The sequence below is a fragment of the Schistocerca gregaria genome, chromosome 3, assembly GCF_023897955.1.
Source record: "Schistocerca gregaria isolate iqSchGreg1 chromosome 3, iqSchGreg1.2, whole genome shotgun sequence".
NCBI classification, from domain to species: domain Eukaryota; kingdom Metazoa; phylum Arthropoda; class Insecta; order Orthoptera; family Acrididae; genus Schistocerca; species Schistocerca gregaria.
The window spans coordinates 333,293,251-333,310,841 of NC_064922.1; the positions used below are offsets into that span (position 1 = coordinate 333,293,251).

At 44.1% G+C, this 17,591-nt stretch overlaps 1 pseudogene; it reads left to right on the forward strand.

Annotated features, from left to right (window-relative positions):
• The first annotated feature begins 1,576 nt into the window (after nt 1-1,576).
• Nucleotides 1,577-1,694, forward strand: LOC126356592 (5S ribosomal RNA; annotated as a pseudogene).
• The last annotated feature ends 15,897 nt before the right edge of the window (nt 1,695-17,591 follow it).

Here is a 17,591-nt window from a genome sequence, read left to right on the forward strand (position 1 = left end):
AGCCACTGTGTATTCTGAAACTGCTTGTGGCCTTCAGCCGACCAATAGTTTGCAGTTATTTCTTAACAAGGCCTTCAGCCCTTACTATAGCTTCTTACAGTTTTGGATTGTTTAAGAAGAAAATATCTTGGTATTGGTTAATATGTAACTGCCTTCCTCACTTGTAATTCAGGCCTTCAGCTGTTGAGTACTCTGAAGCTGCGTCTGGCCATCAGCTGACACAAAAAAATTTGAATTCCTTCTTATTAAGGCCTTCAATCGCCAGTCTAGTAAAATCTCTTAAAATGATCGTTGAAAGCTTTTTCTAAAAAAAAAATAAAGTGTGTGGTGTGTTTACAGTAGCCAATGGTAGCTGGCTACGGCCCCGTCCACAACCATTGTCTTATCCTGCCTCTCCCTGACTACCAGATTACATCGATCACTTTCTACGCAGTCACCATTACTCACAGGATCGTCTCGCGTAGTTAGCTACTCGCTGGAAGGCGTCCAGTTCCTTGCTGCTAGGCATTTATCGGCTGAGTTACTCGTGGCCATATTCTAAGTTAATCAAACCTGTTCGGCCCCTAACGGGACACCGGGCGTTTCTTTGCTGCTCTTCCAAAGCTGGCTTGCAATCAGGATAGCAGCAAAGTGAACTTCTTGGTACCTGTCAAGTGTACTTTTACGGGTGGAACTTAATTCACCGTGACAGGTGTTGTACTCGCTGAAATATCTTCTATACATATGTAGAGACTACGCCACGTTGATGGAGACAGTGTACCTCGGAGAAGACGGTTCATTACGCAAATTCGTCGTATAAATGTGTATCGCTGACAATATTTCTGATTCCATTTTGTAAGCTGTTTGTACCTTTTAAGAGGCACTTATCAGTACAAGCATCTCCTGTGTTCTGAACAGTACTTAATGCTGATTAATAGTCTGGAGACACACGGTGCAAGTGATAATTGAATTTCGTGTGTTTTCTTCTGTTTATTGAAAGTTTTGAGTTACAAGTTTGATGTTTTCTGGCTGATTTAAACTTTTAGATTTACCAATTGCAATGTAACACTCTTTCTAGATATTATCCACCACTGTTTTTATATTGTAAAGTGTTATTGTGTTTTTGTGGCTTTATCTGAAAACATATTTTGACTCATTTACATTCGAAACCACACAAAAATTAGACAAATGTAAGGCGTGCCGGCATTTCTACAAATCATACGGCGGATTATCATTGCATCATCAGTTAAACGACACATACTTACATCACATAGTACAAGCAATAAACCAATTTTCAGTTATGAGTCAAATTTAACGTTATGTTCTGGATACACCTGAGTGCTCACCATCAAATATTTACAGTCGACATTTTCTATTCACTTATACAAACATGTTTTCCAAAGTCATAAATTATATTGAAATATGTCGTCTTCATATAAGTATGATTTTAAACTGACGAAATTTTGGATACAGCTAAAATATACCCTACCTGCTTGGCATACTGGATGAATGAAGAGAAGCGTGTGATGTGCGGATCACATGGAGATATCTTCAGAGAACAATCAGATAGAAATGTGACATGTATTACGAACGTCACGCCAACGGCCTTGCCGCAGTGGTAGAAACGGTTCCCGTCAGATCACCGAAGTTAAGCACTGTCGGGCTGGGCTAGCACTTGGATGGGTGACCATCCGGTCTGCCGAGCGCTGTTGGCAAGCGGGGTGCACTCAGTCCTTGTGAGGCAAACTAGGAGCCACTTGATTGAGAAATAAAGGCTCCGGTCTCGGAAACTGGCATACGGCCGGGAGAGTGTTGTGCTGACCAAATGCCCCTCCATATCCGCATAAAGTGACGCCTATTGGCTGAGGATGACACGGCAGCCGGTCGGGGTCTTCATGGCTTGTTCAGGAGGAGTTTTAGTTTCTATTACGAACGTCACAGATGTCTACAGAAACACATCTTTGCGGAAATATGATGCCCTTGTTGCACAGCTGCAGGAAAATACTTATATACTCCTGAGGGTACAAAAGGTAAACGGAACAAACTTACGTAACTTTCGACTGGACAAGTTTTACATGTTCAACACCTGTAACTTAAGTAAAAAATTATAATGATGTACTAAAGAAAATTTTAAGTTTTCAAATTTATTCAAGAAACTGTTTACAGACGTGCTTCAGTCGGGAAAAAAAATCACGGCTGTTACACAACAAGTATAACAGACTTGAACGAATAAGGAATAGGAAACTATACAACTGATAGTCACATATTAATTCCAACAGCATAGGGCATGACAATGACACGGTTCATGTCACTATATTCAAATGGCTCTAAGCGGTATGGGACTTAACATCTGAGGTCAACAGTCCCCTAGACTTAGAACTACTTAAACCTAACTAACCTAAGAATATCACATACCTCCATTCCAGAGGCAGGATTCGAACCTGCGACCGTAGCAGCAGTGCGGTTGCGGACTGAAGCTCCTAGAACCGCTCGGACACCATGCCAGCATATTCGGAGTACATTCACTGCATATCTGAATGCAAAATATAGTGCACATGTAACTCGAGAGCGCACGTACAACCGTGTGAGAACAGCTGCTACATAACACTAATCACCAGCAGAGGAACACAAATGCTTGGGTTGGTTAGCAAGTTTCATTTATCGTATATTTATAAGAAATAGTTCTTGAAGTAGAAAATCAGATAAAGATAGATGTGTTAACCAACCGTCACTTTAATAAATCATGCTTGTAAAACGCTAACGTGTATTACCTACAGAAAGACAGGACGACTGTTACAAACTGACCTAGAGGGAGATCGATTTTGGTACCCAGGAAATATAGGAACACGCAAAGCAGTGCTCACCCTAAGAAATATAAGATAGATTGAGGGAAAGTAAATCCACATTACTAGCATTTGTAGGTTAACAACAAACCTATGATAACTTACAGTTCACCTTTCTGAAAATATCAAGGTTAAATACAGCCAGTGAAAGGTTATCTACAATTTGTACAGGAACCAGACTGAAGTCCGAAGGACATGAAAGGATAACAGTGATTGAGAAGGAAGTGGGAAGCGTTATAGACTTGTTGTTCAATATGTACTCCGTGCGAGCAGTAAATGGAAACTAAGGCGAAATTTGGCAAAGAAATTAAAGTTCAGGGACAAGAAGTAAAGACATTAAAGTTGGCAGATAATATTTTTATTCTTTCAGGTACGGTAACCGTCTTGGAAGATGAGGTGAACAAAATAAATAGTGTATTGAAACTAGTTCATATAATGAACACAAAAAGCCAAATAGTGGCAAGCGAATTAAGTCATGTGATGTTAAATGATTTAGATAAGGAAATGAGATGCTGAAAGTAGAAGCGGTTGACCTGTTCTGCTATTTGTTTAACAAAATAGCTGACTAAAGCGAAAGTAAAGTGATTCTCAAATGCAGACTGACAATAACTAGAAAAGCTTTTCTGAAAAAGGAAAAGGAGGTTAACAAAGAAGTATTAGAAAGTCTTTTCTGAAAGTATTTGAGAAGAGGACTCGAAGCTTTTCAAATGAGGTACTCTGGCAGACTAATGAAGATTATGTGGGTATAGCGAACAGCTATCAAAGCAGTAGTGAATCGAATTGAGGACAAAAGAGCATTATGGCAAAACACTACAGAAAGAAGGGGTATGGTAGGTAGATAGGTTACATTCTAAGTCATCAAGAAATAGGTAACTTTTTAATAGAGGGAAGTGAAGAAAGGAAGGGTCAAATTTTTAGAGACTGACACTCGACTTTGGTAAGCAGCTTTATTCAGCAATTTTTTTTGGGAATCATAATAGTTTTTAAGTAACTTTCATACTCTCTGCCTGATGCACAGGAAGTGACGATATGATCCAATATGCTTTGTGCACTCAGTGATACCAAAGTGTCCTCATATACATGATAAGTATACCGTATCAATTTGATTTCTCATTCAGTAGCGAAACAGACACCCAATTTCTCAGATGGTTTCATCAGTGAAACAGCATATTATATGGAATCATACAATGCTCTGCATTACTTTCTTTTGGTAGGAGCTTGTTGTAGCTGTTCTTTCACATCTATGTCGGATCTACATATTGTTGTTTTTGACATATTATTACCGTAACATCTATTATATCTTCTAACCCTCCAGGAAAGCGGGAGACAGTGTTCGCTACTATGTTATCCTCTCTCTTTACGCGAACTACTTTAAAAATCATGTTTCTTTCAGTATTAGTGACTGCCTAGCTAAATGAGAGTGCAGAAGTTTGCAGCTAAGTAAAAGCTCTCTTAAAAGCCCTGACTACCGAGAGGGCTTCTAACTCACTGATGTAGCAGAGTCTCTAACACTCAGATAAATCTAATTCGCAAATCTTATAGAGCAAATTGTAGTTTGGCATTCTACATTTTTTACTTGGAATAGAGAAGCTCCCAAAAATACTTAGGGAACGCCATTAGAAAAAAGAAATATAGTGATATATCATGGTGGTATAACATATAAGATGTCACGAGATGTTGTCTAATTTTGTCAAACGCTGCTTGTCGGTCATCATCCTCTCCCACTTACATGTTTCCTAAACATATTTAAAAGAGATTCACAATTCAGTTGATCATAGACACAAATCTCCCGTAAAATGAGTCCAGCCCGAGAAAGGCATTCACCTTTCTTTGAGTTCAAGCAGTTGGAAAATTTTTATCACATCTTCTCATTGTGAGGAAGTGTCCCCTGAATTGGAATCAAATGTCTTAAGAATTTTATCTCACCGTGCTTAGACTTTGGTTTTGTGTAAGTTGGTGGTAACGTCAGCCTCCCCAAACTCTGCATGATACTTTCCCTACAAGATCGACATCATGTTGCCACATTTGTGTCGCTATTAACAAATCGTCCACAGTCAAGGTTGGTTTGCTAAACAACTTAAGTCCTCATTCAGACCCAGGGGCTTCAATAAACACAGCTAACATTCAAGCTGAAAGAAAATATCTTAAATTGGTGACTTCTATCATTATACACTCCTGGAAATGGAAAAAAGAACACATTGACACCGGTGTGTCAGACCCACCATACTTGCTCCGGACACTGCGAGAGGTCTGTACAAGCAATGATCACACGCACGGCACAGCGGACACACCAGGAACCGCGGTGTTGGCCGTCGAATGGCGCTAGTAGCGCAGCATTTGTGCACCGCCGCCGTCAGTGTCAGCCAGTTTGCCGTTGCATACGCAGCTCCATCGCAGTCTTTGACACTGGTAGCAATCCGCGACAGCGTGGACGTGAACCGTATGTGCAGTTGACGGACTTTGAGCGAGGGCGTATAGTGGGTATGCGGGAGGCCAGGTGGACGTACCGCCGTATTGCTCAACACGTGGGGCGTGAGGTCTTCACAGTACATCGATGTTGTCGCCAGTGGTCGGCGGAAGGTGCACGTGCCCGTCGACCTGGGACCGGACCGCAGCGACGCACGGATGCACGCCAAGACCGTAGGATCCTACGCAGTGCCGTAGGGGACCGCACCGCCACTTTCCAGCAAATTAGGGACACTGTTGTTCCTATAGTATCGGCGAGGACCATTCGCAACCGTCTCCATGAAGCTGGGCTACGGTCCCGCACACCGTAAGGGCGTCTTCCGCTCACGCCCCAACATCGTGCAGCCCTCCTCCAGTGGTGACGCGACAGGCGTGAATGGAGGGACGAATGGAGACGTGTCGTCTTCAGCTATGAGAGTCGCTTCTGCCTTGGTGCCAATGATGGTCGTATGCGTGTTTGGCGCCGTGCAGGTGAGCGCCACAATCAGGACTGCATACGACCGAGGCACACAGGGCCAACACCCGGCATCATGGTGTGGGAGCGATCCCCTACACTGGCCGTACACCTCTGGTGATCGTCGAGGGGACACTGAATAGCGCACGGTACATCCAAACCGTCATCGAACCCATCGTTCTACCATTCCTAGACCGGCAAGGGTACTTGCTGTTCCAACAGGACAATGCATGTCCGCATGTATCCCGTGCCACCCAACGTGCTCTAGAAGGTGTAAGACAACTACCCTGGCCAGCAAGATCTCCGGATCTGTCCCCCATTGAGCATGTTTGGCACTGGATGAAGTGCTGTCTCACGCGGTCTGCACGTCCAGCACGAACGCTGGTCCAACTGAAGCGCCAGGTGGAAATGGGATGGCAAGCCGTTCCACAGGACTACATCCAGCATCTCTACGATCGTCTCCATGGGAGAATAGCAGCCTGCATTGCTGCGAAAGGTGGATATACACTGTACTAGTGCCGACATTGTGCATGCACTGTTGCCTGTGTCTATGTGCCTGTGGTTCTGTCAGTGTGATCATGTGATGTATCTGACCCCAGGAATGAGTCAATAAAGTTTCCCCTTCCTGGGACAATGAATTCACGGTGTTCTTATTTCAATTTCCAGGAGTGTAGATAAAAGCTTTATATTTTCTGAACTTCATAATCTGCCAGTAGATGCACAGAGATAAGTCTTAGTTAGAAATTTAACCTCACGGGATATTTGAATTTGCTCCCCTATATCCTGAGGCCTAGAGTGTAATTTTACGTTGGCATATAATATTGTCTGCTGGTTTGGCCACATCAAATAGTGTGCTACGTTATGGCCTCTCTGGCAGTTCTGTAATGTTCCAGTCAATATCTTTCATATATTTTTGTCAACTGTAGGTCTTTTATCCAAAGAGGTGGAATAATAGCTAAGCCAGTTAGCCTTGTGTGGGATGACAACTAGGTGGCACATGTCGCCTTGGATTGCACCAGGTCCCTCTTCGGAATCATCATAAGGTTTCCTCAGTGTCTTAGCCAAAACAAGTCGCTGATCTAAGGTTAAATAAGTACTCTGTTACATTTTGTTTAATGTGATTAGTACAAGGTAAAGCAGCTGATTCAGGTTGCTGCACAGCTGTACTGTTACTCTCATTATTAAGTACTTTTATTTTTAGCCCATGGCCAGCATCATTCCATAACAAATACATTGACACATGAACGTCATCTATTAGAATATAGCACTTTTTATAGAATAATCACAGCATGCTTAAAATATAGTCCACCATCAATCAGTCCGCTACTACGAATGTGCGTTCAATAGCTACATTTTCCTAGGTTTATAGATAGATAGGCCTATTTATTTAGATTACCTCGTGTGGTAGTGTCTACAGTACCCACGATCTTGCAGTTACTGATAAGTAAAGTGGGTACTTTTGTATCCTCACTTATGCTCTGACGAAAGCCAGTGTTAATTACATTTGCATTCGTGCCAACACCAGTGTCAATAATGATTGTAACTACATATTTAGCTACATAGGCTTGTATAGTAGCTTGTGGTACAGTGGGTCGCTCACAATTGTTTGTATTAGACGTGGGGACTTCAGGAAGAACGTTATACATGTTACCCCATGGTAAGATCATTGTACAACATCAATGGTGCATTTTCAATGTACCAGGTTTCTTGCAGAGACAGTTCTGGTGCACAGAAAACTAATGCAACACAGTGTGGGAGTGAAATGACATAGCAACTGGCAACGTACTCCAAAGTTGAAGTATATAAGATAGAATTTTTTTTTGCTGGTAAAACGTCTACATTGCACACAGATTCCTCTCGATATTATATCTATTTACCAAATGCAATGCCATGCACAGTTGTCGTAAAATGGAGCCAACAGTTTGACCAAGGTTCCACAGATGGGTATGACGCCGACCAGGAAGTCCACATCTTGCAGCATGTGATTTACTCTTTTCCGTAAGATGAAAGAACATCTGGTGGCAAAGAGATATTCCAATGACAAGAACATTCACACACGGTCTCCCGAATGGCTCCATTCCTGAGGAGCATACCTGTATCACAAAGTAACTGAGTTATTGTTATAACGTTCTGACTGTTATTTCAGAGGTTAGGTGGCTATGTTGAAAAATAACGTCTTGTATAAGTGTCAATTTGAAATGTAGTGCACTATTAAATAAATGTTATTTGGCCTGGCATAATAATTTGTAACTTACGTTATTGAAGCACCTTCACAATACAGCTCGTCTCAAATGTCCGTCCAATAGTTATACCGTAACGCACCCGTTGTTCTCGCATCGAATTCTATATTGGGGCACAGTCATATTGTGTTCGGTACTCCGGATTTCATAATGGATGGACTGTTCCTTATCTGTCGGCCCCCTTGACTGTGCAGATCTCCAATGGTTGTTTTTGTTGTTATGATCTTGGCGCCTCTCTCTAAAACTATTATCATTATGCACTCGCCTTGAACAGTTTCTATTAATTCAGCGTGGCAAGCACGATACCTGGATCAAAATAACAAAGTACAGTTAAGAGTGGAACGGGACGGTCTTTGTTTGTTGGAGCGTGCGCGCACAGTTTGGTAATTGCAGCAACATTCCGTACTGACTACCTTCACGTTGGCTTTTAACGTTTTAAAGGATCGTAAAATCCTTGTGGCTTAGCGAACGCACCCCTGTGTACAACATGATATCGCATTTCTATTATTTGGTTATCTCAACAAATTCAACAGGAAGATTACTGTCTCTTAAAATAATCAGAATTATTTGTGTTTGGTTGACGTATTTGTTACGAAAGGGGTGCTGAAATGGATCTGAATCGTTCCTCCGTCCATTTAAACACGATAACACACAACATTAAAATAATATACGAGTAAACTGCTTAAGTATTTAGCAGTCACTGTAGTGTGCTTGTAATACATCATACGTGGTTAGTTAGCTTTGGGGAAGGGGACCAAACAGCGAGGTCGTAGGTTCCATCGGCTTAGAGAAGGAAGTCGGCAGTGCCTTTCAAAGTTACCATCCCGGCATTTGCCTGAAGCGATTAAGGGAAATCACGGAAAACCTAAATCAGGATGGCCGAACGCGTGTTTGAACCGACGTCCTCCCGAATGCGAATCCAATGCAAATCACTGCGCCAACTCGTTCGATATATCATACTTGAGGAGAAGGGTGTTTCTAGATAACAAGATGAGATTTATTGTGTAAATGCAGCACACATCATTCGGTCAAAAATATGGAACACGAACACAAAAATAAAGATGAATTAAGGCAAAGGGTGAACGCCACTTACGGTTAGTTCAGAATCACTTTTCTCCTCGTCACTGTCAACTGAGCGGTTGTCCGTTGAAGAGTCACTCGAGTTGGACAAGGATGTAAATATCTTTTCTATATTACTTTCTACACTCACTTCACTTTTCCAAGCTTACTGTGCGTACTCCACTTCCCTGGCGTTATTTGTGCCAATGATTCCTCCAACAGGTTACACATTTCTACCGTACCGAAGCTTTTGTTATTTGTTGCCACGTAATGTTTACTTTGCGCCCAAATCATTTCGATGGCGTTAAAGTGGGTGTGGTATGGTCGAAGCGTGATCTTTAGCTGCCTCGTCCCCTTTCGCAATTGTGACTTATTTTTTCACTATTTACGTGATCTCCAGCCTAGAAAATCGTTCTGAAGTTTCATATTATGAAAAATATCGTGGCTCATCTCCTAGCGGTAGTCGCTTGTTTTTCTCGACTTGTAAAGGAGGATACAGATACGAAACTAGGTGCAGTCCCAGTATGCATGACAGTGATTTCTGCGCCCTTTCCCAAGGGAACTTTTTTTTTTTTTTTTTTTTTTTTTTTTTTTACACCGAAAAATGAGGCCTCTGGCAGTCGTTAACAAAGAAGTTTTGCTGCCACTGATTGACTTGCGAGGAGTAACATACAATTGTTTTATTTTTTTTTTTTTGTAGTTGGATGTTATTTTCTCTCCTAATATCCATATATGTGGCGACGAACAGCATCTTATTTAAAATAGTCCGAATTTGATGTTACATGTGGTTCTGACTCCTCTTATCGGGTATCCGTAATTAGGTGAACCAGACTTTTCCGCTTCTGCACTTTATTTTTTTTTTTTTTTACAAACTCTGTCGACTGGTTTTGTAAGTAGCTTTGAGGCCCCTAAAGTTCTTTCGACTACCTTCGATAGAGGCAATCTAATCACACTATTGTCTGTCTCATTCTCGAATTATTCCCGCAGAGAGCACACAAGCTCACGCGTCAAAGCCTGAGCAGATCCTTGAACTTTCCGTTTAGCAACCACACCTTTTTACTCACTTTCGCTGCAACCTCCAGACATAATATAGTGCAAAATAAATTCGGCGCACAAAGAAACAAAGCACACAACGAAATTGACCAAAATTGTTTATGCTTACAGACGGCGAGCGTCGCCTACAATTATTGTAGAGGAATTTGACAACGGTGAAGGGAACACAAGGCGCGACTAAGCGTACTCTCTAATTGGCTGTCGCTACAGTAGCAGTCTTTTACACGGCTAGACGTCAGGCACTTTGTTATTCTGACCGATGTGTAGCGTCGGAACAATCGGCATATCTGTTATGATGTGATCAGACGAAATTATATTCGCCAGCCCGTAACTGTGGTTTCTTTGATTCCTCAGTGAGGTCGCACATAGGAACTGTAACTTATGAAATATTAATTCACGTTATTGCATTAATGAATAAAAGATTTGCTTAACTTTGACACACTTCTTTGCCACGGGAGTACTGGATAATCTACAACTGTCATTGATTAGCAAAGCATCTTTTGATGCTCTAACAAACTGATCTCTTGAGGTACTATTTTCGATCTTTACTAACTTACAAACTGATCGGTAACCTTAACTACTCGTTGGTCTTGCACCATTATGCTGACTCCTTCAGATGAGGTCATGAACGGAGCCATAGCTCTTGCATGCTCGACATTATATTGACCTCAGTATGACGACGCTGCTATCCTCAGGTGGATGTGTGCCCTTCTCGATTGGCTCCTACTGGTTGTTGCAGATTGCAATGAGTCACCAATGCTGTGATATCTACGCGCGTCTTTTACTTCTGTGTGGTACCGCGATCTCTGGGCGATACCAGGTGTTGTGACTTCTGTTACTATTGCTATACTTTCCATTTGTGTTTGTGGTCGACTGATATTCGTAATGACCTGCAGTGGCTTTCGCAACAGTGCTGATCAAATCAACCATGCTGAGTACTGTCCTAAATTCCTCCAAGATGGTTTCGGAGACGTTTATTAATTTTTCATGGATTTCTGTGGACAACTTGGCCTTTAGAACCTAACATACTTCCGGATGGGACATTGGCTCAGTCCAGTATCTTATGTATACATAATTCAAAATAAACTGAAGCGCCATAAAAATGGTTCAAATGGCTCTGAGCACTATGGGACTCAACTGCTGTGGTCATTAGTCCCCTAGAACTTAGAACTACTTAAACCTAACTAACCTAAGGACATCACACATATCCATGCCCGAGGCAGGATTCGAACCTGCGACCGTAGAAGTCGCACGGTTCCGGACTGCGCGCCTAGAGCCGCGAGACCACCGCGGCCGGCAAAGAGCCATGGAATTGGAATAGGCATGCATATTCAAATACAGAGATATATAAACAGACAAAGTCGGCAACGCATGAATAAGTCAAAAACTGTCTGACACAGCTGTTAGATCGCTTACTGCTTCTCCAATGGCAAACTATCAAGATTTAAGTGAGTTTGTACGTGGTGCCATACTCGACGCACGAGCGATGGGACATAGCACCTGCGAGGTAGCGATGAAGTGGGGATTTCTTCTGTATGGCTACTTCACGAGTGTGCCGTGAATATCAGGAATCCGGTAAAATGTCAGATCTCCGACATAGCAGCGGCCGGAAAAAATCCTGCAAGAATGCGACCAACGACGGCTGAAGAGAATCGTTAAACGAGACAGAAGTGCAACCCTTCCGCAAATTTCTGCAGATTTCAGTGCTAAGCCATCAACAAGTGTCAGCCTGCGAACCACACAACGGAACATCATCGATATAGGATTTCGGAGCCGAAGTCCCTCTCCTATACCTTTAATGACTGCACTACACAAAGCTTTACACCTAACCTTGACTTGTAAATACCGACATTGCACTGTTGGTGGCTGAATACTTGTTTCCTGGTCAGACGAGTCTCGTTTCAAATTGTACAGAGCGGATGGACGTTTACGGGTATGGAGACAACCTCGTGATTCCATGGGCTCAGCATGTCGGTAGAGGACTGTTCCAGCTGGTGTGCAGTTGGAGTGATATGGGACCCCTGATAAATCTAGATACGATTCTGACTGGTGACACTTACGTAAGAATCCTGTATGATCACCTGTATCCATTCATGTCCATTGTGCATTCCGGCGGACTTGGGCAGTTCCAGCAGGACAATGCGACACCCCATACATTCAGAATTGCAACATATTGGCTCCAGGAGTTTAAACACTTTCGCTGGCCACCAAACTCCCCAGACATGAACATTATAGAGCATATCTGGGATGACTTCTATGTGCTGTTCAGAAAAGATCTCAACCCTTCGTACTCTTAGGGATTTATGGACAGCCCTGCAGGATTCATGGTGTCAACTCTCTCCAGCACTACTTCAGACATTAGTCGAGTCTATGCCACGTCGTGTTGCGGCACTTCTACGTACTCGGGGAGGTGGGGGGGGGGGGGGGGGGCTACACGGTATTAGGTAGGTGTACCCAGTTCTTTTGACTCTTCAGTGTACTTTTGCAAACTTTCTTGGCTGGTATGGATTGTCTTGGGATTAGAAACTCCTTCTGTACCTGGTCTTGCGTACTCGTGGACCAGTGCTAACAAGAAAGGATCTTTTAGATTGATCACACTACTGGCAAATCTCAGCATCACTTCTCCGTCAGTTAAACGTTGCTGCCGGCGCATGCACACAATACTTGTCTGTGCTGCAATTCATTTTTCATTGTCGGCGGTTCAAACGAGTCTTTCGAGGAACGTGTCCGTAATTACAGTGGGTGGCAATGTGTCGGAGGGACGTGCTCAATGGGCGCGTAAAAATCCGAGGACAAATTACAGCTCCCTGCCCGACGCGAAGAAACCGAAGTGGCGGCTGATAAAGGGAAGAGCACACAGGAATGTCGGTGGACGGGTAGCGGCGCGGCGAGGCCGTGGAGTCTGCGGCGGCCAAGGTGCCGCCTGCCGCCGCGTGTCTGCAGATGCTGTGCTGTATAAAGGTATGTGCCGCGCAGCAGGCTGTGTGCCGGATGGTATCTGGGTGTCACCCGCGCTCTCAGCCTGGCTTATAAACGCCCGGATCTTCTACAGTAGGGTCACCTTGTGCAATCGTGCAGCTGTTAGAAACCACAATGTTGGCTGCTGTTTCTACGGCCTTCATTTCACAACTCAAAGCACGTTCTCACGGCGAATACAGAATACGACACCAAAGAGAGAACCATTAATTTTAAGACGCGCCGGCTATGGTACATTACCTCTGAGCCACCAAGGAGGCAGTCATGTCCACCTCGGTAGCTGTGGGGTCAGTGCGGCAGATTGCTAACCAAAGGGGTCCGGGTTCGTTTTCCGGCCGGAGACTGGATGTTGTCCTTACATTCGTATCGTCGTTACTTACATGTAAGTCACCTCAACTACACTGTCGTATCGTCTTGCCGCTGTTGAGATGGCTGCATGGACACGAACCGAACCCAGCGAGGTGGCGCAGTGGTTAGCACACTGGATTTGCATTCGGAAGGCGTCGGTTCCGGCAAAAGCTGGGATGATTCCACTGAAAGTGCAAGGTCAAAATTCTTCTTCATAGTTCCCTAGTCTGATGGGACCGATGACCTCGCTGTTTGGTCCCCTCTTCCAAACCACCCGACCAAGCAACCAACAGGAACCGAAAGGCAATAAAGTGTGAAAAAAGGAGAAGGCTTCGGTTTTGTCTTCACGGCATGACAGTATCCTCATCATCCCGACAGTTGTGTCTCTGATTCGTATACGCACCGTGGCATTGCGTAAATAAAAAAAAAAAAAAAAAAAAAACGGGTTCAAATGGCTCTAAGCAATATGGGACTATCTGAGGTCATCGGCACTATGGGACTATCTGAGGTCATCGGTCCCCTAGACTTAGAACTACTTAAACCTAACTAACCTAAGGACATCACACCCATCCATGCCCGAAGGAGGATTCGACCCTGCGACTGTAGCAGCAACGCGTTTCCGAACTGCAGCACCTATAACCGCTCGGCCACACCGGCAAGCTGTGTAAAAGAGATTCGTTACGAGAGTTCTGGCGAAGCAGGCTGCCGTTTGTTGTGAGATCCTTAGATGCGTTTGTGTATAGGATTGTACACTGAAGAGCCAAAGAAACTGGTACACCTGACTAATATCGTGTAGGGCCCCCGCGAACAAGTCCCGCAACACGACGTGGCATGGACTCGTCGAATGTCTGAATTAGTGCTGGAGGGAAATAACACCATGAATCCTGCAGGGCTCTCCATAAATCCGTAAGAGTAGTAAGAGGTGGAGATCTCTTCTGAACAGCACGATGCAAGGCATCCCAGATATGCTTAATAATGTTCATGTCCGGGGAGTTTGGTGGCCAACGGAAGTGTTTAAACTCAGAAGAGTGTTCCTAGTGCCATTCTGTAGCAATTATGGAGGTGTGTGGTGTCGCATTATCCTGCTGGAATTACCCAATCCATCGGAATGCACAATGGATATGAATGGATGCAGGTGATCACACAGGGTGCTTACGTATCTGTCACCTGTTAGAGTCGTATCTAGACGTATCAGGGGTCCCATATCAGTTCAATTGCATACACCCCACACCATTACAGAGCCTCCACCAGCTTGAACAGTCCCCTGCTGACATGCAGCGTCCATGGATTCATGAGGTTGCCTCCATACCCGTATCTGGCCATCCGCTCGATACAATTTGAAACCACACTCGTCCGCCCAGGCAACATGTTTCCAGTTATCAACAGTCCATTGCCGGTATTGACGGGCCCAGGGTGGCGTAAAGCTTCGTGTCGTGGAATCATCAAAGGTACACGAGTGGGTCATCGACTTCGAAAGCATATATCGATGATGTTTCGTTGAATGGTTCGCACACTGATACTTGTCGATGGCCCAGAACTGAAATCTGCAGAAAATTGCGAAAAGGTCGCACTTCTGTCACGTTGAACGGTTTTATTCCGCCGTTGTTGGTCCCGTTCTTGCAGGATCTTTTTCCGGCCGCAGCGATCTCGGAGATTTGATGCTTTACCGGATTCCTGATTTTCACGGTACACCCGTGAAATGGTCGTACGGGAAAATCCCCACTTCATCGCTACCTCGGAGATGCTGTGTCCCATCGCTCGTGTGCGGACTATAACAACACGTTCGAACTCACTTAAATCTTGATAACGTGCCAATGTAGCAGCAATAACCGATCTAACAACTGCGCCAGACATTTGTTGCCTTAGATAGGCGTTGCCGACCGCAACACAGTATTCTGCCTGTTTACACATCTTTGTCTTTGAATTCGCATGGCTATGCCTGTTTCTTTGGCGCTTCAGCGTATTATAATGCCGGGTTTTGGTTCAAATGGGCCTGAGCACTATGCGACTGAACTTCTCAGGTCATCAGTCGCCTAGAAATTAGAACTAATTAAACCTAACTAACCTAAGGACATCACACACTTCCATGCCCGAGGCAGGATTCGAACCTGCGACCGTAGCAGTTGCACGGTTCCGGACTGCGCGCCTAGAACCGCTAGACCACCGCGGCCGGCCCGCGTTTTGGATACGTAGTTTGAACTTGGTAGGTAGTTCGCATCAGATCCGTTTGTCTGGATTGCTGTCTTAGCTTTCTTAAATAGCCCTTTCCAAATGAGCGTAAAATAATACGAATCTCTGCTAGACATATTTTTAATATACACTGGTGCCCAAAACTAAAGCAACAAACTGAAACTTTGCAAGGTTGCGTTTGTTTTACCACAAAACAGTATAATCAGGTGATAGTAAAGTAGTAACAATATAAAGACTGCAACATGCGTAACTGTAGACAAAAATGTTCTTTTTTTTTCAACTTAACGGATTTACAGACACGTTAATGCGCTCACTATGGGGTGTGTCCACCTCTGGCAGCGATACAGACCTGACAAACGACAATATCATGTTGAGGCAATAACACACTGTCTTCCTGCAGCGCTGCTCGAAAGACTTGAAGGGTGGTTGGTGGATGCTGACGTAATGGAAGTTTTCACCCTAGTGCATCCCAGACGTGTTCTATGGAACGCAAGTTGGGAGAGCGAACAGTCCACGCCATACGTGCAGTACCTTCCGTTTCGAAGAAAACATCAACCCCGGGTGCTGTATCAAGTCATGCATTACCGTCCAGCAATGCGAACCCTGCTCCACAGCCACTCGCAACAACCGCATATGATGTCCCGAGATCTCATCACGATACTTGAAGCAGTTAAACCTAGTCCATTTAACCGTACAATTTCATGAAGAGGTATTCGAGTGGTCAATATGAACCCTTCCCACACTATTAGGGATAATCCTCGATATCAGTTTCTTTCCACAATTATTGGCTCTCGAAATTGTGTTCGACGTTCCCTCCAGATTCGAATCCCTCGAGAATCACTGTCCAGACCAAATTGGGACTCATGTGTGAAGAGAACGTTGGCCGATTGTTGAACCGTTCAGGTGACATGTTGATGGCTCCACTTTAGACGTTCCCTTTTACACAGTTTGTCTCGCTACAACACGTCCAGGGATGCTGCGAGGTCAGATGCCAGTTCCCGTGCAGTACTAAGGCAGTACTGTCGTGCCCTTGGAGTGAAATAACGCTTCTCTCTTTCTGATGTTACATGTGGTTGGCCCCACTCTGGTCTTCGGATACAATTTCGATCTCTATAAACTGTTCCCACATCCGAAAAACAACAGAACTATGCCCATTAAGCCATCAGGCCACATCAATTTGCTTCCATTCTATCTATAGTTCTCTACCACAGAGAGCCTGGAGGCGTCTTCTCTGTGCCATACTCTCCGTCTGTGACTAAGTACACAACGATTGTGGATGTGGGATTACACGGCAAACACTATCCCGCTTGATAGGTGCCATGGCGTTATCTCTGGCTTTGTTGTTCATTGACCGGAATGCCATTTTCGGTGCAGGACACGATCGTAAGGACATCTGTTCGCAGTTTGTGAGACTATATCGCGAATTGGACACAGGACGGAGAAATAGGGGTTTGTTGCTTTATTTTTATACGTCAGTGTATATATGCAGACTGAAGCGACGAATGAAAATTTGCTCCAAGGCCGGGATTCGAACCCAAGTCACTTGCTCACTGGGCAGATGAGCTAACCACTACGCCACCCTGGCACAACTGCACGGACTACCCCAGCACGCCTCCCTCCTCAATACAGTTCCCATTCATGCCTCAGCCCATTCGGTATTCCCCCTAAAATCGAACAGCATTGCAGAGGCTTCCAAATGCACCGGGACAGTATCTCGGAGAAACAAAGTATCCTGCCTGAAACCATGGCACAGGTGCTTTAATTAAATGAAACCATACGGTTCCAGAGACCTTTTCTAGTATCTTGAGCCATGTAGTTCCATATTTTTCAGTATGCAAACTAATTTTTCATACGTAATGTCTCACGATTTTCACAATGTATCTGTCTAAATCTTGGTCCATGCATCCAGATCAAAAACCAAACCGAATATTTTACTAGTTTCATTTATTTCGTGTTCTTTAAGCTGATTTCGTTACCAAAGAC